The 21,531-nt window shown below is 43.8% G+C and overlaps 1 protein-coding gene across 6 annotated transcripts in view; it reads left to right on the top strand.

The window, feature by feature from the left end:
• The window catches only part of TMCC3 (transmembrane and coiled-coil domain family 3), a 244,292-nt gene that overhangs the window by 176,356 nt on the left and 46,405 nt on the right, over positions 1 to 21,531 (top strand). The gene's annotated exons all lie outside the window — the stretch shown is intronic.

Here is a 21,531-nt window from a genome sequence, read left to right as displayed (position 1 = left end):
ACGTTCTGTGTGCTGATTGTTCTAAATTAGCTTATTGGGCAAATGATATCTGGTGAGGATGAGAAGAAGCCAGACCCAAGAGGGCCAGAACTTTAGCAGACAGTGATCGTAAGTTCTACAGTAGTGACGCTGAGATTCCCATTTAAACTGCTTGACCATCTGCTTGGAGGGTGTTTATTCTTGAGACAGTGAGAAATAGCGAGAATTAGTGGAAATTTTGTAAACTCCTGAGGACTTTCCTCGAGTGGGGCTGATGTAATTTTGAGTCTGTCTTTAAGGCTGCAAGAAGCCCTGCTGTAAAGAAGGGGGAGCAGGAACAGTTTTCCTGTGCGGAAAGTGTTTATCCCACTAGAAGATTCTAGCTCCTGTTTTGTGGAGCTCACTGTGAAGCTGTGAAGATATATTTTATTTACACTCAGAAAGTATGTGATGCAAAAGGAAAACATCAAGGTGTCTTAGCGTTTAATTTCTTGATGTCACCCTCTCCTTGGCGTTAAAGCATCTAGTCTAAGACTTTAACCTTTTTGTGGACTCATTTGGTAAATTAGCTCCCCCAAAACACTATGGTGAGAACTGGAGGTGCTCGTGAAGAATTGATTAGCCTTTCAGAGAGAGTTTTCTCCTAGGAATGGCCTAATACTCTATGAGATCAACTTCTTGGTAACCGAATGGTCATTTTTTTGAGTTCAAAATTGATACCCTGGGGCTGGCCCGGTGGCACAGTGGTTAAGTGTGCTTGTTCTGCTTTGGTGGCCCGGGTTTTGCTGGTTCGGATTCCGGGTACGGACATGGCACCACTTGGCAGGCCATGCTGTGGTAGGCGTACCACATAGAAAGTAGAGGAAGATGGGCACGGATGTTAGCTCAGGGCCAGTCTTCCTCAGCAAAAAGAGGATTGGCAGCAGTTAGCTCAGGGCTAATCTTCCTCAAAAAAAAAAAAAAGAAAAAAACTGATACCCTGTTGAGATAACGGGAAAATCCGCATCTCTCTTACTGAGCTTGGTTAAGCCTTTAAGACTGGAGTAATAATGAGGCAGTGTACTATTTTAACATTACAGAAGTCTATTTTTACAGCCAGGTGGACTAACCTAGATTCCCCCGCCCCCCTGGGAAAATTTAATACAACTAATGAATTCTGTGATTGTCTCTTGGCTGACAAGTCCGGATCATTCGCATTTTTAAACTTCATCTGGGTAAGACACAGAAATGGTGCAGGTTAACTCCATGCACGTAATAGCCCTCTGCTTAAAAGAAGGAGCATTTGCAATTAGAATCCTACTTTTTTTTTCATGCCCTAGATAGGTAAAGCCTATCCTCTTTTTAAGAATACAGGCAGTCTGCTTTTTATAAAACAGTAACTAGTTTTTATTAATCAGTTATTTGTGAATCAAACTTTTGTTAGTCAGCTGTAATTTTGAATGTTCTGAAATGCCACCGTCAGCCACTTGGCTCTAGTGGTGAACAGCTGGGGCTGCAGGATCGGACCCACCTGGATCGTAGTCTGGCTCTTCACACTTCCCAGCTGGGTGACCACGGGGGCAGGGTCTAACCTTTCTCAGCCTCCACTACCCTGTCTGTAAAAGAGGCGATAATACCCCTTACTTCTTTTTTTTTGTTTTTATTTTTTATTTATTTGTTTATTTTTTGGTGAGGAAGATTGGCCCTGAGCTAACATCTGTTGTCAGTCTTTCTCTTTCTGCTTGAGGAGGATTAGCCCTGAGCTAACATCTGTGCCAATCTTCCCCTGTTTTGTATGTGTGACGCTGCCCCAGCGTGGCTTCCACGAGTAGTGTGTAGGTCCACCCTCGGGATCTGAACCCTTGAACCCTAGACTGCCAAAGCAGAGTGCACAAACTTAAGCACTATGCCACCGGGTGGGCCCCAGCCCTTACTTCTGAGAGTGATTATGAGTCTTCTATACGAGAACGTTTGTTTAAAAAAAATGGTTGTGGGGCTGGCCCGGTGGCGCAGCGGTTAAGTTCACACGTTCTGCTTCAGCGGCCCAGTTTGGATCCCAGGTGTGGACCTACACACCACTTGGCAAGCCATGCTGTGGCAGGTGTCCCACATATAAAGTGGAAGAAGATGGGCATGGATGTTCGCTCAGGGCCAGTCTTAGCAAAAAGAGGAAGATTGGCAGCAGATGTTAGCTCAGGGCTAATCTTCCTCAAAAAAAAAAATGTTGTGTGCACTCAAGTCTTAGCTATTTTTATCTGTGTGTAAGGTGAGTAATTTTTTTCTTGTTCTGTTGGTACCACTACTAATCAGAACTAGTCATCGTGAGTGCCCACCTTCCCTCAATCTCTGAGCTATCACTCATTCCATTGGGTCTTTCTTTGACATTTCTCTGGAGTCAGCTCCTTCCTCCCTATCCCCCAGTCTTCTCCCATCTTAGTTTAGCCACTTAGGACCAGGAAGAGATAACTGGTGCATTGGCTTCCTCATTGCTCTATAATTCCATCAACCTCTGTTCCATCCTGCCTGCAGGGACCAGAGTGTTCTGCCTGCAGAATCACTTTCATTAGGCTAGCCCCTCCCCACCATACTGGGCTTGCGCTAGTGGTGCAACGTTGGACCCTATAATCATCCCAAGTCTCGGTTTCCTTTTCCACCCCGTAGGGGTGTTGTGAGGAATAAATACAGTAATGTGTATAAAAAGGTACACAGTAAGAACTCAGTAGATGATAGCCATTTTTGTTCTTACTATATAAGAACTGTTCATAAGCTTGAAAATGGAAAGACTGCTAATTTTGTGAATAGAGACTTTTCTGGCATTTTTAGCATTTGTCCCTCCCTCCATCATGTGTTCCTAATCACACTGATTGTTTATATATGTTTACGTGTTTGTAAACTATAGACACTGGCATTTTGAAAGCAAGAGGCTTCATTCATTCAACAAACACTTGTGGAGCACCTACTGTGTGCTAGCTGCTATTCGAGGCATCTGAATATGTAATAGTGAGCGAAACAGAAGCTTACTATCTGATGATTATATCTTATTTGTACGTGTGGCCTCAGGAAATACCCTTCTCTTTTACGGGAGGAAATGATGATAGTAAGTAAAAACTCCCAAACGTCTGAAGTAAAACCTGTGTTGGGCATGAGTGCCACTTGGAGTACATCTTTGTGTCCTGTGATTCGGAAATAGATCCAGAATGGCATGATGAGTAATGGCCAAGTCAAGGAGAGGAGTATGTCATAGCCGTGCTCTCAGCGGGAATGGTTGGGCAGCGATGTCATAAGTTGATGATTGCATGCTTATTTCCTGGGCAGGAACTAGAGTGGGTGAAACAGACATCTTTCGCAGGTGACCCTGACCTGGTGGAGTGGTAAACTGAGTAGTTTGTGAGTACAATTTTAATCAGTGATTTGTCCTAGTCTAACGAGTTAATTAAAGGGGCTGTGCATAATGACGAGTGTCTTGAGTCACATTTTTCTTAAATTTAGGGCGGATAGATTGATGTGGTGTGTGTTTTGTGAGCTCTGCTTTGCTGCAGGCTCAAGGTTCTCCCCTTAGAGGAGAGAAAATTGCCAGCCGCCAGCAGCGCGCCCGCTCGTCACATCCGTTGTGGAACACTGAGACGGCTGCTGCCAAGTTGGGTGGCGGGATGTGCTGGCTTCTGACCCACGGCCTGAATTTCCAGGGCTGCTGTGAAGGTCAGAAATCAGCCTAGTCCTTCTGGATGGAAACTGCCGTGTCTTGACTCAGGAGAGGCTGCAGCTTTTAGCCCTGCTGTTTCTGAATTGTGTTTTTCTGGTTTCAGTGGGGAGTGGTGAGAAGGAAGGAAGACAACTGTGAATCGCTGTACTGTGAATCAGAGTGTGGACTTTACATTCCTTAGAAAAGGAACATCAGGATATATGATCTGAGCGTAATCCAACCATTGCCGTTGTCTTAGAGGGGAAGGATGCTACTTAGAGGAAAACATAGTATATTTGACTAAAACATAGAATATACATTATTCCTCCGTGAGGAGGCGGAAAAAACATAGATGAAAAGAAGATTGCTGGAGCAGTAACGATGATGATAGCTAACATAGACTGATTCCTTACTATACACCAGGCACGTTGCGTTAAGCATTTCAAATGCACTGTCTCCACCTCAAATGCACTGTCTCCTTAATCCCCACTATATCCTATTTATAGTTCCATTTTACAGCTGAGGGAGTTGAGGCCCCGGGCAGATTAAGTAGTTTGTCCCGGGTCCTGTGGCTATTAGGAAATGGTGGAGCTAGGACTTGATGTAGCTAGATCTAATTCCAGAGCTTGCATTTTAACCACTTCTCTATCTTCTGCCTCTGAGATAGATAATGGAGAGGAGCTCCGTCTTAATAAACCTGTTGAATGCTTGGAGGTGCATGTGCTTAGCTTCTGCAGGGCACCCAGCTAAACTGTGTGTCTGACGTTCTTATGACACAGCACTATGTCAGTCCTTTGCATATAGTCATATGTACCCAGTAAACAGTTGATGAATGAATGATTTAGTGATTATTTATGAACTTTTTTTTTAAAGATTGGCACCTGAGCTAACATCTGTTGCTAATGTTCTTTTTTTCTTCTTCTTCTCCCCAAAGCCCCCCAGTCCATAGTTGTATATTCTAGTTGTGGGTCCTCCCGGTTGTGCTATGTGGGACACTGCCTCAGCCGGCCCCTTATGAACTTTTCCTAATGCCTAGGATCTAAGAATTTTGCCAGTAGTGTGGAGAAGGTTTAAAGGCTGTTAAATAAGATCGTGATTTAAGAAATCAGTAAAGAGCCATCTTCTAGCCTGACATTGGGTCTCCAGAGGATGCTATGTTGAAGGACATAATGGGGTGGTTCTTCCTGGTGACAGTTAAGTCGCAATCTGGCCTCACCAGATCTCCCTGTAGGATGCTGGCCTCACTGGACTGAGGCGTGTGCTTCTCATACTTAGCACAGAGGGTTGGAAAATTAGACTCAAAGGATTTACCATGTTAGGACTGGAAGGGAATTTAGACATTAACTCTAGATCATTCCATTTGCAGAAGTAGAAAAGTGACATCCAGCCAGATTGTAACCAGTGGCATTATGTAACTAGTACAGACTGATTGGGACTAGCCATTGTATCAGTGTATCAGCTTCTGTCTTAAAAGAGAATTCCTTAAAACTGCTTTAAATATTTTTAAATACCAAGTTAATTGCTAAGTTATATGAGCTAAACACCTTGAAATTAAACTAGGTAGAATGAGAATTTAAAATTATTTTCAGTAGAGAACTAATTGGACAGATTTACAGTTTTGTGAGTTTTCTAGGTGAAAAAAGTGAATTTGGATGATTTAGTGTTAGGCCAATATCCTTCTGAATTTATTTCTAGATTTTTGGCGGGGCTGAGGCAAAGAAGGGTGACAATTCATATATTAGGTACTTAGCTGCAGTGGATCCGCTACCATTTCTTTAAAATGATCCTTTCTGAGGTCCCTTTTATTGTCGTTTTTTTCAAAATAAAGTTTTGAGAAATGAGTTCCTCTTTGTCTTGACTGTCCACTTCTTGGGATAGGCTATTGGGAGAAAGCAGTATGCCAGATGCGTACATCATGGAGTATGTCACGTATGTGTTCACCTGGAATTCACCCTGAGTCTTCTCTTGCCTCTGAAGCTGTCTGTTCCTGAGTCTCTCCCCGAGAGCATCTTCCAGCACCAGGTGTCTTTAGGATATATAGTTTTCATACAACACAGCCCCTAAACACAAACCAAAAACGTCATCTCATTCTTAGCCAAAGAAGCACTTACCTGCTCCAGCACTGGGGGGAAGACAGAGATAGGATCCATTGGCCTGTTGAGAGATGGCAAGTCCGGTCCCCAGTGCAGGGCCTCCTGAGGGAAAGTCTGTGTCATTTCTGCCTTCACGCTGACTCGAGAGCCCAACCCGGAATAAGGCCTGGCTTTACCGTGTGGTACGAGACATTTCTACCTAGCTGTTCCACAGGCACCTCAAAGTCTTTATGTCAGACTTAATTCATTCTCTCAAATCCCCCCTCCGGTTCCTGGTTAATACTTTTCCCCTATAGCCAGCCGATCCCCAAACCAGGTGCCTGGGAAGCTCCCTCAGTCATCCCCCTTGCCCACCATGTCCAATAGTTTGCTTCTTCCGTTTTCCCAGCCACCTTTTCCTCTTTATCCCCACTTAGATTACTTCTGGATCTGAGGACTGGTGAAGGGTTAGTGGCATGGACACTGGAGTCAAACCTGAATGTCAGCTCCTCCCCTTAGCAGCTGTGTGAACAGCCATGAGAGCTGCGTTAGCAAAGCCGTTAGGGCATTTGTTGTTCTGACGTTGAGTCATGCGCTGTCTACCGCAGAGGTTCCCAATCTTCAGTCATGCCCACACCTCCCACACACAGCTTCACACCGCCTGTACTATTATTTACTTAATATTTCCAACCCAATTCACTCCTTAAAACTTAAATTTATTTTTCCAGTATCAATATTACTGTTCTAACTAAATATTTTCTGGGCCTTTGAGGCCTATAGCACCAGATTAAAAAGAAGCTTAGCAAATGCTGGAGCTTTGTTCGAGAGCTCTTAGCACCAGACAGAGACTTTCTCCTGGGCCGGACCAACTTGACTGGATGAAGGATTGTTTTCGACGGAATAACTCGCTCACTGAGATCTGTATTATTTAATGCTTTTATTTTATACTACCTTAACTAATCCAGAACCATTTAGGAAAACACTGGTCTTAATCTGTCGTCTCTTCTCTTTTCTTTATGAAATACTTTTTTAGACCTGTGGCCTAGAAGATGCTTAGAAATTTTTTGTTTCATGGATTGTGAAAATTTGGGTCATTGAATGTTTTGGGATGAACAAAAGCCCACTTTGGTGAGTTGAGGGCAGCCTTGTCTGGGTAGGAATACTTGTGTGTTTGCTTTTTTCTTTTGAGGAAGATTAGACCTGAGCTAACATCTGCCACCAATCCTCCTCTTTTTGCTGAGGAAGACTGGCCCTGAGCTAACATCCATGCCCATCTTCCTCTGCTTTCTATGTGGGACGCCTACCACAGCATGGTTTGCCAAGTGGTGCCATGTCTGCACCCGGGATCCGAACCGGTGAACCCCGGGCCACCGAAGCGGAACGTGTGAACTTAACCACTGCGCCACCGGGCCGGCCCCTGAGAAGGAATACTTGGAAGAGGTTGGGAAAAGGAGAGTTGTGGCTGTTCCAGGCTGTGTGTCTAGTCTTCTGAAGACCTGAGAGAAACCGAGGCAATGGAAGGCCTTAGGCTAAAGAGTGGAACATCCAGAAGATACGGATTCTTTGGGAATTTCAGGCAAGGAGAGAAAGTGGGTGGAGAAGAAATTTAAGCTCTGTGTTTTTCTGAAGTAAAGTTGGTTCTAATTAAGATGTGTATGTAGGCTTGTTGTAATGTAAGGACATTAAATGGTGCCTTGAGCTGCAGCCTTTCACAGAAATTTTGCTATAAGCACTTGTCCAAAAATAAAGTATAGCCATAGTGAAAGCAGTGCTTCAGCACCTCAGTGTATTTACTCCACTGTGTGCAACTTTGTGTTGGGGCCAAAAATCCCTTTTTTGGGTCTTCGTAAAGATATTGTCGTAATCCAGAAGGCCTGGAACTCGACTGTAGAGAGTCAGTGGTGTACTATTTTAATCTCACTAATTGGAACAGGTGGCCTCTATTTGAGACTGAATCGTAGTTGGCGGAGGTTTTAATTTATCTGAAAATCTGAGGCCCATTCAGTCAGAGCTGTTCAGGCTGGGTATCGGCATCAGCAGAGCACTTGAAAGCTCCCACCATTAAAAGCACAGAGAAGTGGAGGAAGATGGAAGAAATGCAGTTTAGTAGTTGACTCAATCCTTAAATGCTGGATGTAGAGCTGGTGAAGGAACGTGACTGAGTGAGGGATGTCCAGATGCTCGAGAGGGCCACTTGTAACTGTTTCTCCAGATGAGGAAAATGTCTGTAAGTCTCTCCTTTGAATCTACCCTGTAAGATGGCGTGGTTCAAGAGGACTTGATGCTGTGCTCGTGTTTTTAGAGGTGTTGGCACATCTTCAGGCGTGAGGTGGAGGGGTGTGCCCAGGTGACTCAGCTTGCTGCAAGGGCTCCAGTTGAGACACTGTAAGACACCTCTAGTGAAATCAGAGAGGGTCTGCAGATTATGAAGGCTTCTCCAACTGGACCACTCCTTTATTTTTACAGTAAATGTATGCTTTGTCTAGTATCTTGACCATATCTTGCTTTAAATCCTTCAACAGGACAGAATCCCAATTTCTTAGCCCGGCACCCAGAGTCACCCATCTGACCTTTGTCATTCACCCACGCTCAGCCCTTGAGCTGTGGCCTCCTTTTTTTGTGGACTCCCACACCTCCCCTCTGTACCTGCGGGCACCTGCTCCATCCTCTTGCACAGGGGTGGTTGTGTTCTTTTATCTGGGCGTGGAGCCTGGTACATAGTTGGGGCTTTGTAAATACTGATCGAATGAGCGAGTGTGGGTATGTTGTGAAATTGCACTCTGGGACTTGAGAAGCTGGCAAACATAGTCCACTCTTGATCAGTGTCCACGTAGATTAACCTGCCTTGTTTTAATTGCTGTGCAGGATTCCATTGTGTATGGGTATTGCATAATTTATTTAACCATTTCCTTGTTAAAGGACACATGTATTGCTTTCAGTCTTTAGTTAATAGGGCTCTTAAGTGACTGCCCTTGAACATGTTTGTTTTTGCACATGTGAAGAATATGTTAGTGGGCTAAATTATTGAAGTAGAATTGCTCAGCCAAGGGCATGTTCATTTTAAATTATGATATTGCAAAATTGGACACTGAACCTATTCTGTGTCATATGCTAGGAGCTGGTGGGGGGGGGCGTGTGGCAGTGAACACAAGTGATACCACCTTCTATAACCATCAGTGTATGAACGTGTCTCAGCTCACACCTCTCTGACACAGCATATGGTAACATTTATTTATTTATTTTTGGTGCGGAACATCGGCCCTGAGCTACCGTCTGTTGCCAGACTTCCTCTTTTTGCTTGAGGAAGATTGTCGCTGAGCTAACATCTGTGCCAAGTCGTCCTCTGTTTTGTGGGATGCTGCCACAGCGTGGCTTGATGAGCAGTGTGTAAACCGAACCTGTAAACCCTGGGCCGCCGAAGCAGACCATGGGAACTTAACCACTACGCCACAGGGCCAGCCCCAGTAAAGTGTTTGATCCTTGCCAATCTGACAAGTGAAAACTCTTAGCTTATTTTAATTTATATTTTTCCTGATACAAATGAGGTTGATCATATTTTTGTTTTTTGAGGAAGATTAGCCCTGAGCTAACATCTGCCACCAATCCTCCTCTTTTTGCTGAGGAAGACTGGCCCTGAGCTAACATCCGTGCCCATCTTCCTCTACTTTCTATGTGGGATGCCTACCACAGTATGGCTTGCCAAGCAGTGCCATGTCCGCACCTGGGATCCGAACCGGTGAACCCCGGGCCGCTGAAGCGGAACGTGTGAACTTAACCGATGTACCACCGGGCTGGCCCCTGATCGTATTTTTTTAAATTTTCATTTTGAAACAATTACAGACCTACAGGAAGTTGTAAAAACTAGTACAAAGATGTCCTGTGTATCCCTCACCCAGATTTTCCCAGTGGTCATATCTTATGTAACTATAGTGCAATAGGTTGATCATATTTTCACAGACTTAAAAACCATTTGTCTTCGTTATGAACTGTTTTTGTTTTCTGGCCAGTTATCTGTTGGGTTATTAATCTAAGTTCATTTATAGAAGTTTCTTACTTATTAAATAAGTTGTGTTGCACATACATTTTTTCCAGTTTGTCGTTCCTGACTGTATTAGTTTTCTACTATTGTATAACAAGTTACTGTGAATTTAGCAACTTAAAACAAGACCTATTTATCAGCTCGCAGTTTCCGTGGGCCAGGAGTCCAGGGACAGCTTACCTGTGTCCTCTGCTCAGAGTTTCATCAGCCTGAAATCAAGGTGCCAGCCAGGACTTCAGTCTTATCTGAGGCTTGGAATTCTTTTCCAAGCTCTCTGGTTGTTTACTGCATCTCTGTTGCTTTTGTCTCTTACCTCTAGACCCTCTTTTGAAGGGCTCACCTGATTTAGTCCGGGCCCACCCAGGTAGTTCACCTTTTGATTAACTAAAGTCAACTGATTAGGAACCTTAATTACAACTGCAAAATTCTTTCACCTTTGCCATATAAAGTAACCTAATCATGGGAGTGAAATCCTATGGTATTCATTTGCTCACATACAGGAAGTATCATAGAGGGTGTGTGCTCCGCAGGTCGGAATCTTGGGGGCCACCTTAGAATTCTGCCCACTGCCCTGACTTAATGATGTTTTGTGTGTGCTGAGCATAGAGCTAGCATATAGCAAACACTAAATAAGTATTAACCAGACTTTACCATGAAGAAATTTTAAAAATTTTAGGGCTTACAGGTTTGTGTCATGTTTAGAATGGCCTTTCATAGATTGAGATTCTTTAAAAAACCAAAACTCCATGTTCTTCTGATACATTTTATGATTTTTATTTTTATGTATTTTAGTCTTTGATCCAGTTAGAATTTGATTCCCTTTGGAATGTCTACACAGTTATTCCTGCACCATTTTCTGCATAGTTACCTCTTTTTAAAAATACACTGCTGTCCATATGTATAGTTTTATTTTTGTAAATTTCCGCTTTTTTCTGGGTTTTAAAACTATTGAACTCAAAGGTTGTTATTTTCATGCGTTTATTCAGGATTATCTTCCTCTCCCTGCTCCTCAAACCAGGATTTGAGACGAGCATTTTGAGAACTCTGACTCATGCATTTTAGAAACTTTCAAATAGGCATGATCCCAGTGTCATTTACAGTAAGGAAAGACGAAAAGATGGCGGGGAGGAGATGGCAAAGTTTTGTGTCTTTAAAATTTGCTTTTGGGCCGGCCCAGTGGCTCAGCGGTTAAGTGCACACATTCTGCTTTGGCAGCCCGGGGTTCACCAGTTCGGATCCCAGGTGCTGACATGGCACCGCTTGGCAAGCCATGCTGTGGTAGGCATCCCACTTTCAATTCTCTTTTGAACTAGATGTTATCTCTCAACAATTTCTGCTTTATAGAGTCCTTCCCTTCCACATGTTGGCAAAAGCTGTTCCAGTATAAACAATGTGTATTGTTGCTTCCCAAACCACCATTACTGTGCATTGCCATGTTAATCACTTGTGGTCCACCGTCCTAGCTGGGGAGATGGAAGAGCAGGAAACCAGCCTAACTTTGTGTTCTGCAGGGTAGCAGACCACGTCCAGCTCAAGTTCCTCTCACTTGGTACACATATTTAGCACCCTGTGCTGGCCTTGGTCCTGGGAAGTTTAAGTTGATTTGTCATTCATGTTAGGATAATGAATACAATGTTTCAATGCAAGATTTCAGATTTGTAGGTAATAAGCTGTTTATTTGGCTTAATTACCCTTATTTGTAGGTAGTTACCCCTATGGCTTGCTAAATAAATAGATGTTCAGGGGTTGTTACGTGCACCTCTGTTAATTATCGAGAGGTCCACCTGCCTTGTGATCTCTGCATCCGACACAGAGGGAGGTTAAAACTGTCAGCTGTGCCCAGAAACTAACACTTTAGTATATTAATGGGGGAATAAATATGCCTATCACAGGCACTTTCATTTGGGAAAGGCGCTGTGCTTGTAAAAACCCCCTGACTTAAGCCAATTCTCAAGTAATATGTGTTGTATAAAGCCAGCCAAAGTTTACCTCATGTGCTGAGCAATTTAGTGGTACTCCCTGAATTGGCATCTGTGTGGTATGTGGGCACCAAATTAAAGTGAGAGTCTTCTTTCGTTCCAGTACCTCAGTTATGTCCTGTTACCCCCTGGGGAGCTTGTGCGGCTCATATTTATACCAAGTCATTGTCTGTGTCTAGCACCCAGAAATGGTCTACAGTTTGAGTGGGTGGGAGCATTTTAAATTCTGTTGAGAAATTTGACTGGCACTCTGGCCATTTAAAATGACCTAATAGCAAGAAAGTTTTTGAAATAGTGGGTGCTCAAATGAAGCTCTCATTTTTAAAGAAAGACTTAAAGTGAGGGCTCCTGAGCTTTGTTGCCATTTAAGCTCAGTTTTGCAAACTGAGCACCATTCCAACAGAATTTTGGGGGGAGCTTTTATTTCTTCGGGGAAATAGTCTTGTATTTATGAGGCTTTCTTTAAATGTTGATGCCAGCTGATGTTTTTGATACAGTTTGTTACACATTTGGGGTAATTTTAATGGTAACAGATTGGTAAGTAAGAATAATACATATACTGTTGAAAGACAAGGAGACGCTAAGTCTGTATACAAAGATTATTTTATGTTTTTTGATACTTTAGACATTTCTGAAATTACAGTTACTTTGTTAGTAAATAATTCTTTAAAATAATTGTTCCTTAGTTTATTTACACGATAGCCTAAAATGAGCCTGGATGTTTTTCCAGGGCAGCTCGCTTATTAAACTCTCAGTGGGTTTTAATTTTCTTATGTTTATGCTTGCTGTGGTTGTTGAATTTAATTTAAGGTTGAAGTTAATGTCCTGTGGAAGTAAATGCAGTGACATCAAATTCCGAAATTATAAGGTAATGAAATGGCCCATCAGAAACAGCAACTTACCCCATATTTAAAAAGTAAACCAGACTCACAAAGGGAAGAATGTTCTGAGCATGAGGAAAACCCATATCAAATCATTAACCAAATAGTTCTGGTTAAATAGTTAGTAGACAAATTTATTTTTAATTACTAAATGCTTCAAACATGGAAAAAAACATTAAAAAATATGATACTTGTATACTTACCTGCTAGATTTAACAGATGTTAACATTTTGCCATGTCCACATCATATTTCTGTCACTTATTTTTAAGAAATAAATGGTCCCAGGTAGAGCCATCTAGATATCTTCTCTCTTTGTACTTCCTCAGAGGTCTGCATAACCTGCACTGTGGTGTTTCATCCCTTTGATTGTTTTGTTTTGTTTTTTGAGGAAGATTAGCCCTGAGCTAACATCTGCCGCCAATCCTCCTCTTTTTGCTGAGGAAGACTGGCCCTGAGCTAACATCCGTGCCCATCTTCCTGTACTTTATATGTGGGACACCTACCACAGCATGGCTTGCCAAGCGGTGCCATATCCGCACCCGGGATCCGAACCGGCAAACCCTGGGCCGCCAAAGCAGAATGTGCGCACTTAACCGCTGTGCCACTGGGCCAGCCCAGCTTTGATTGTTTTTATATGTTGAGTGAATCCATAAGCAATATACAATTTTGTTTCTTGTATTAAATATTTATATAAATGGCATCTGTTTTCTAACTTGCTATTTTTTCAACATACTGTTTTTAAAATGTATCCTACTTCCGTCTCTTTTTTTTTTTTTAAAGATTGGCACCTGAGCTAGGAACTGTTGCCAATCTTCTTTTTTTTTTTCTGCTTTTTCTCCCCAAACACCCCCAGTACGTATTTGTATATTTTAGTTGTGGGTCCTGTCTCATTTTTTACTGCTGTGCATTATTTCAGTGTACGAATTAAGCAGAGTGTGTTTATAGCTGTTCTCCTAATGCCGGACGGGTAGGTTGGTTCTGAGAAGGTCTGTTTACTTGTGGGAGAGTGTCTCTAGGGAAGATACCTACTAGTGACGTTACTGGGGCAGAGGAGAAAGAATATCTTCAACTTTATTAAGTAGCTTTGTCAAGTAGTTGTACTTACAAGAGTGATTGTTTTTAAGGCCACATTTTAATATCTGCCATAGGAAATTTTCATAATAATGCTAGATTTGCATGGGTGTTGAATAGCGTTTGTTTAAAGTTTGTGTGCTTTTTAATTTTGCCTGAAAGGAAATATAAAGTTATTTTGAATTGGCTAGCGGGCAGTTTTTTGGACCCTGTCAAGGATTTTGCATCTCTGCTCTTGTTAATGTCTGTGAAAGCTGATGTGTTAATATTTTATTTATTGAGATATAATTTACATACAGTAAAACTCCCCTTTTTAAGGGTACACTTCTATGATTATGAACTTGTAACTATCATCCAATTAAGACAGAATATTTCCATCACCCCAAAAATTCCCTCTTGCCCCTTTATAGTCATCCTCTCTCTCCGCTGTCCTCAGCCCTGGCAGCCATCGATCTGATTTCTGTCCTTAGGATTTTGCCTTTTCCAGGATGCAGTGTAAATGGAATCAGACAGTGTGTAGCCTTTCTGAGTGTGGCTTCTTTCACTTAGCATAATGCTTTTGAGAGTCCTCCATGTTGTGACATGTATCAATAGTTCATTCGTTTTGGTTGATAAGTAGTATCAGCATATTTTTAGGAGTACTGAAGTGTGTATGTATGAACAGAGATGAGAAATGACTTAAATCCCATGCCCCTCATGTGACTGAATTTCCCTCAGTTTTCCTCATGTCACGACCCAGAGTATTGCGAAAAGTTCAGCGCGTCTATTTCCACAGTTAGGAAGGATGTTAATTTGTAATCCTGTTCCTTTTTAAATGTTACTTCAGAATATAAAATGTTAAGCACTACCTATTATTGTGTGTAAACATCAAATTAGGGCCAGTGTTCTATGTCTTAACCCAGTGGATTTTGTATATTCGTACCTATTTCTAGGGGGGAAGCTCCGTAGCTTTCTTTGGAATAGTTCTCAGTGGTGGCAGATGACCTTTAAAGAAGATGCAGATCCGCCGGTCTCATGTAAGCTCGTGTTTCAGAATTAACAGCATCAGTTTGTAGAGGTATATTTCTTAATACGCCGAGAGGTCACACTTTTATGTTGATTGGAAGTTTACAGAATATATGCAGAGAAGAGGCCATTTTTTCTTTTTAAAGATTTTATTTTTTCCTTTTGCTCCCCAAAGCCCCCCGGTACATAGTTGTGTATTCTCCGTTGTGGGTCCTTCTAGTTGTGGCATGTGGGACGCTGCCTCAGCGTGGTCTGATGAGCAGTGCCATGTCCGTGCCCAGGATTCGAACCAACGAAACACTGGGCCGCCTGCAGCAGAGCGCACGAACTTAACCACTCGGCCACGGGGCCAGCCCCAAGAGGCCATTTTTCTTTATAAAGTGGCACATGTAAATAGAATATTAGGAAAGCTGGCATGAGGGAGTTGTTCCACCAGCAATTCGACAAAGCCTTCACGTGGGTTAGCACAGTTCTTACAGCACTACCAAAACGTAGGTACAGATACCCTCATTTTGTGGGCAAAGAACTGAGGCTCCAACAGGGAAAATGATTTGTGCAAGATCATACTAAGAGCTGAAAAGGCTAGAACTTGAAGCCGGATTGGTCTGCATTCCAGAGCCTTGTGCCCCTAACCATTAGGCGGAACTGCCTCAATATCTGAGAGGACAGAGACACAGAAACCCAGATGTAGACACCGGTTACCTCTGGGTAGTAGAATGATGAGTGCTTTGTTTTTCTTCCTCTGGCTTTTTGGTATTTTCCTAGCTTTTCTAAAACAAACGTGTTTTGCCATTAAATGTAGCTAAATAATAAGCAGCTTTTGTCCTGAGAAGGAGAAGGTAAATCACATTCGTGCTGTAGCTTTCCGATTTACTCTTCATTTTGCCCTGGGTCTGGGGAAGGGTCACTGGTCAAGACTTGTGACCAATAGCAGCGCTGGGTGTTAGGGACCGCCAGCTGCACACCCTGGAGTGTGGATCTGGAATTCTCTCCTGGCTTTCTTCTCAGGCACGGCCGGTTTGAAGCAGACTAGGCCCAAACTCGAGATCTCGGTAGAAAACGTAAGGAGAGGCTGCCTTCCCCAGGGCTGCCTTCATTGTTCCAAGTGCTTCATCGTGGGCCCGGCACTGTGCTGGGTGCTGAGATCAGGCAGATGTGGGCACCGGCCTCGAGCTCAGGCTAGGGGGACAGACCTGCAGACAGATAATGACAGTGCTCCAGGGAGCCCTGGCCTCACATGGACCCTTCCGGAAAGAACTGACCCACAGCCCACCCTGAGAGGCTCTAGACCAGAAGGAGTAGGTGTCAGCCTTCCTGGTCCATCTCCCTTCGTGCTCACCCCTCCTGATAGTTGTTTGCAGACCATTTTTGGGAGAGGAAGACAGATGGTCCCAATTTTTGCTGTTTTGGTTCTTATTAGCCCTTTGATATGTATTTTGCATGTGTATATATGTGTGTGTGTGTGTATATATTTTTATATCCTCATACAAAGGAAATACTAAATCATGGGCATCACAGATAGGTAATTTGACTCAGATGGAAGAAGGATGCTGCAGAAAAGGGAGGAACAGAGATGTGAATTGTCATGGCAACCAGCAGGTTTTTATAGTGGAACACTGCCTTTGTAACCCAAACCAGTCACCTTTTTTTCTAACTACAGAAAACAGACTGATGCAAACTCAAGAAATTATAGTACCGTCTCTCAGTGGGGTCTTACTTGCTTTTGGGAAACAGTCTTGCAGTGATGTCAGTTCCTTCATAGAATTTCAGAGCTGAAAGGCACCCTGCAAGGCCTTAGAAGTTTATGAAGTCAGGTACTGATGGCTTTCTCATTGTTATCTGTCACCCTCTTTTCCACACCACCCCCCAACCAGTCTAATCCACATGGCCAGGAATTTTATGAGGGATTAGAATGGGGATGAGTTTGGAGATTGGCAGACTGGCATTCTGTGGCACAGCCTCTTTCCAGGGGAAGAGGATTCCATCTCCCATCCTTTGAGTGCTTTTGCTGTTTGGCCTTGTATGACCTCGTTGTGCTTGTTTCTTCACCATCCTTCACTCTCTAGACTCAGCAAACGCCCAGATGCTCAGGATATCTCCCCCCTGCCAGTCACGAGGTCCGCCCATCACTGTCTGAGGACTCCTGGAGAACTGAACCCTTGTGGTTTTCTTTGGGTGGCTCTAGTGAGGTTACATACCTGAGGTACAAAGGGTCGGTGTCAGAAAAGAGCCCTCGTGTGAACAGGTGGAGCTTAACTTGGGAAAGTAAGGACCTCCTGGAGTGCCCCGCTGAGTTTTGTTGATTAGCGCTTTGAGAGAAGTCAAAAACACAGGCTGCCTCTTCCTTCCCCTAACTTTCTGGCCTAAGGAGTCCCCTTCACCCAGGACCACACCTTGAGTGTGAGAGCTCTGGAACCCCCTAATGTGCTGCCCTGGACGGTCGCGTCAAGGTTGGTGGTGCTGTGTCTCCACAGCATGTGGCATGGGAAAGGAGTCACTCGGGCACCTTTCATGGCACTGGATTTAAGAGTGAGCTCCCTTTCACCCCTTGGGTTGGCTTCTTCCCAGGCCTGACTGCCCTATTGTCATCTCATCGCCCCTTCCACCAGGTCAGAAATGTAGTATGTGGGAGATGTCAGGCAGAGGCCATTCCTAAGCAGCAAAGGCGTGGATCATGCTTGTGATCATTCTCCGTTCAGCCTAATTCAACAGATATGTATTGAGCACCTACTGTGTGCCAGGCATCCCAGGGAACAAAAGAAACATCCCCTCCCCCATTGAGCTTGTGTTCTAGTAAGGCAAGGCAGACAAACCAGACCCACGGTAAATATACAGTATGTTAGGTGGTGATGAGTAAAATGTTGAAAAAGAAAGGGGATGGGGATGAAGAGGCCTCAGGTGCAGGGTAGACAGAAGCAGGTTTAAATAGGAGACTCAAGGAAAGCTCTTCTCAGAGATTGCATTGAGGGAAGATTGAGGAAGTAAGCTAAGGAGCTGTCTAGGGGAGGAGTGTCCCAGGGAGAGGGAACAGCAAGTACAGACTCCCTGTGACAGGAGTGTGCTTGTTGTGTGAGGCCCATCAAAGAGGCCCTGTGGATGGAGTGAGGTGAACAAGGAGTTGAGTAATAGGACATGAGGTCCAAGGGGTAGTGGGGAGGCCAGTTCATGGGCCAATACATGTTTTACAGGGATCACCTTATCTGCTGAATTAAAAATTGATTGTAAGTGGGCATGGGCTGGTGCAGGGAGACCTATGGGGCTGGTAAGAGTGGCTTGGACCAGGGTGCTAGTGTAGGGAAGGAAGACAAGTCCTCTATCCTCTGGATCCTTCTGACTGGGCTATGAATTAAATTTGCATGAGACTAACAGGAGAAAATCAGACAAAGCTTTACAACATGTATACATGGGCAAGACCCAGGAAAACTGAGCAACTCACCAAAATGGCGGAGGCTTTTGTTTTAAATACCATCTTCAGCTAAAGACAAAGGAGGATGTTGGGGGTGGGGGGGTCATTTATGGGAGATTACCAGACAAGTACAGTAAACAGGACTAAGGTTAATATGCAGATTTAAGTCCTTGCCTTCCGCATTGGTAAGAGTTTCTAGAGATAAGGTCATCCTCCCTTCTTCCTGGTGCAGAGAGGGAGACACCTTTACAGATGGAAATTTCCCTTATCTTACAAAGGGTAAATTCTACTCCTCCGAGCTTCTCCCATGTCTGCAGTTTTTAAAAGTAACCAGCCCAAAATAATCCTCATGCCAAAGAGACACATTTTGGGGTCGCCAATTCCAGTCCCCTACACTAGCAGTGGAGGTGATAAGTGATCTTCTAAATACAGGCCATTTTTCAGCCCTCCTTTGGTGTGCTAAGAGCTTTGAAGAAGCAGCATAGTGCCAGGGCTCTGGGGACACTGGGTCTAGTTTTTAAATCCTGGTTCTGCCACTTGCAAGCTGTGTGAACTCAGGCACTTTGCTGAACCCGTTTGAGCTACAGTATAAGTCTTTCCTTCTGAGGATGTGGAAGGCTTCCATAAGACAAGGTACCAAAAGGGTCTTCCCCCGACTCTTTCTCAACTCAGATCCCTCTTGGGTGCTTCCCCACCCAAGCTGTGCCCAAGTCCATTGTGAGCCTTTGTATTCTTGTCACTTGTGGTTCTCTTGTTTCCCTCCCCACCAGAGAGTGGGTGGGAATCGGATCTCCACTGCTTGGCATGTCATGTAAAATAAATATTTGGATGGATAGAGAAACGAGAGGAAGCAAGGAAGGAAAGAAAGAATGAATTAAGAATTTCATGCATAGATATTAGTGTAATATTTGAGTTCACACATTCCAACAGACAGCAGGACTTTTTCTTTTCAGAGTTCAATGTTTAAGGACATCAAATGATTAGTTAAGGCCTTGGCTACATATTTTATTTAAATAAGTCTAATTAGGGAAGACACGTACTCTTATTTCCATATTTTAAAATTTATCTTCTCCCTGCTTTTGGCTTGTAGAAAAATGTTTGTTCGAAGATGGTAATTGGTGTTTTTACTTAGATGTTATTTGAGAATAAAGATTTTGTTAGCAGATTTCATCAACTGTCTGGGGACGTTTTGCCCCAATATTTTATTCCGAAAATTTGCAAATAAAGACAGAAAAATACAAAGGTAATTATTTAAATTAACAGTGCCTTAATATACGGATGATCTAACGCTCTTCACACTGTCACTATGGTAGGGACTCCTACAACGCAAGTGTTCTTGAGTTTGGAATGCTTCTGTTCCCCACTGTGGGATCTGGAAAGGCTGGATCCTAGCATAACTTTTCTGTTAGAAAAATTCTGTGTGACACCTTCGGTCACCATGAGACCATTGACCTTCATCTGACCCTCTGCATCATTTATATTTAACGTCAGTGTTATAGACTGAATTGTATGCCCTCCAAAAGTTAGGTGGCGTCTGTGATATTGTAATTTATAATAAGAAATGTATATTTGGTCTTCATCCCTATTTCTGGCACAAAGCTCCTAAAACCCTTGGAATTTCCTAAGTGATAAGAGGAATGAAAGAGAAAGGAGCATCTTTTGTTTTTCCTGTAAGCCTTTCCTATCCTCCTTTGACCACACCTAAGTCTGTATTAATGCGGTGACTTTTGGAAAGCCCCTAAGGATGAGGCTGGTCACCAGGGGAACCACCTGTGATTAGAGAATTGATTTAGGCCCACCCCTCACCTCCTGGGAGGGGAGAAGGGGAGTCGGGTTCATTTAATCACCAGTGGCCAGTGATTTAATGTGTCCTGCCTTTGTAATGAAACCTCCATAAGAACCAGAAAGGACAGGGTTTGGAGAGCTTCCAGGTTGGTGAACACGTGGGAATTTGGGCATAGCGGCTCCCAGAGAGGACGTACAAACTCCAGCCCCTTCCCACATCCCTTGCCCTGTGCATCTCTTCCATCTGGCTGTTTCTGAGTAATATCCTTTTATAATAACCCAGTGATCTGAATTAGTAACTGTTTTCCTGAGCCACTCTAGGAAATTAATTAACTGGAGGAGGGGGGTTGTGGGAACCTCCAGTCTGTAGCCAGTTGATCAGAAGCAGAAGTGACAGCCTGGACTTGCAATTGGTGTCTTAAGGTGTGTGGGGGCTGTCTTGGGGACCGAGCCCTCAACCTGTGGGATCTGATGTTATCTCCAGGTAGATAGTGTCAGAATTGAGTTAAATTGTAGGACACTCAACTGGTGGTGTAGAATTGTTTGGTGTGGGGACCCCCCCCCCAACACATCACACACATTTGGTGACAGAAGTGTAACAGTATTGTGAGAGTAGAGGAGACACAGAAATGAGTTTTTCCTTGACAAAGTCCTAAGCCCCAGCACCTCAGAATATGACCTTCCTTAGAAATAGGGTGTTTACAGAGGTAATCAAGTTAAAACGAGGTCGTTAGGGTGGGCCCTACTCCAGTATGGTTGGCGTCCTCTTAAAAAGGGGGAATTTGGAGGGCCTGGCCCCGTGGTCGAGTGGTTAAGTTCGCGCGCTCCGCTGCAGGCGGCCCAGTGTTTCGTTGGTTCGAATCCTGGGCGCGGACATGGCACAGCTCATCAAGCCACGCTGAGGCAGCGTCCCACATACCACAACTAGAAGGACCCACAACGAAGAATATACAACTATGTACTGGGGGGCTTTGGGGAGAAAAAGGAAAAAATAAAGTCTAAAAGAAAAAAAAAAAAAAGGGGGGAATTCGGAGACTGCCGTGCACAGAGGAAAGAGAACGGGAAGACACAGGGAGAACACCTAAGATGTGAAGGGGGTGGAGAGGAGTGATGCAGCCACAACCCTGGGAATGCCCAGGCCACTGCCTGAGGCTGCCAGAGGCTAGCAGATGGCATAGCGTGGAGCATGGCCTTGCTGACACCTTGATTGCAGGCCTCCAGAACTGAGACAATAACTTTCTGTTGTTTTAAGGCACCCGGTTTGTGATACTTTGTTACTGCAGCCCTGGGAAACTTACACAGTCCGTATGTTTAAGCGTGTTTCCTGTCGACACGTGACAACAACAGAAGTACCAGTACCTGGCACCAGCACAAGTAGAGGTACAAAAGGCCTTGAAACCCTAGGACAATAGTTAACAGATGGTTGTCTCTGTCATCCTCCAAATGCAGTTAGATTAATCTTCTCTGCCATCTAAATAAACAGCATTTGTAGCAAACTCATAGAACTGCAGGAATATGTCTGGATTCAGTTTGAAAAACACAGGTGTAGGAATAAGAGAAGCAGCTCAGACTTTGGTTCTGAGTTCAAATCCTGTCTCTACTTTGCAACTAGGTGACCCTGGTCACCTTGCATTATCTTTTTGCACGTGTAG

Source organism: Equus caballus, chromosome 28 (genome assembly GCF_041296265.1).
Source record: "Equus caballus isolate H_3958 breed thoroughbred chromosome 28, TB-T2T, whole genome shotgun sequence".
In the NCBI taxonomy this organism is placed as follows: domain Eukaryota; kingdom Metazoa; phylum Chordata; class Mammalia; order Perissodactyla; family Equidae; genus Equus; species Equus caballus.
Note: the sequence above shows the minus strand (reverse complement) of the source record. Positions and strands in the feature narration are given on the sequence as shown.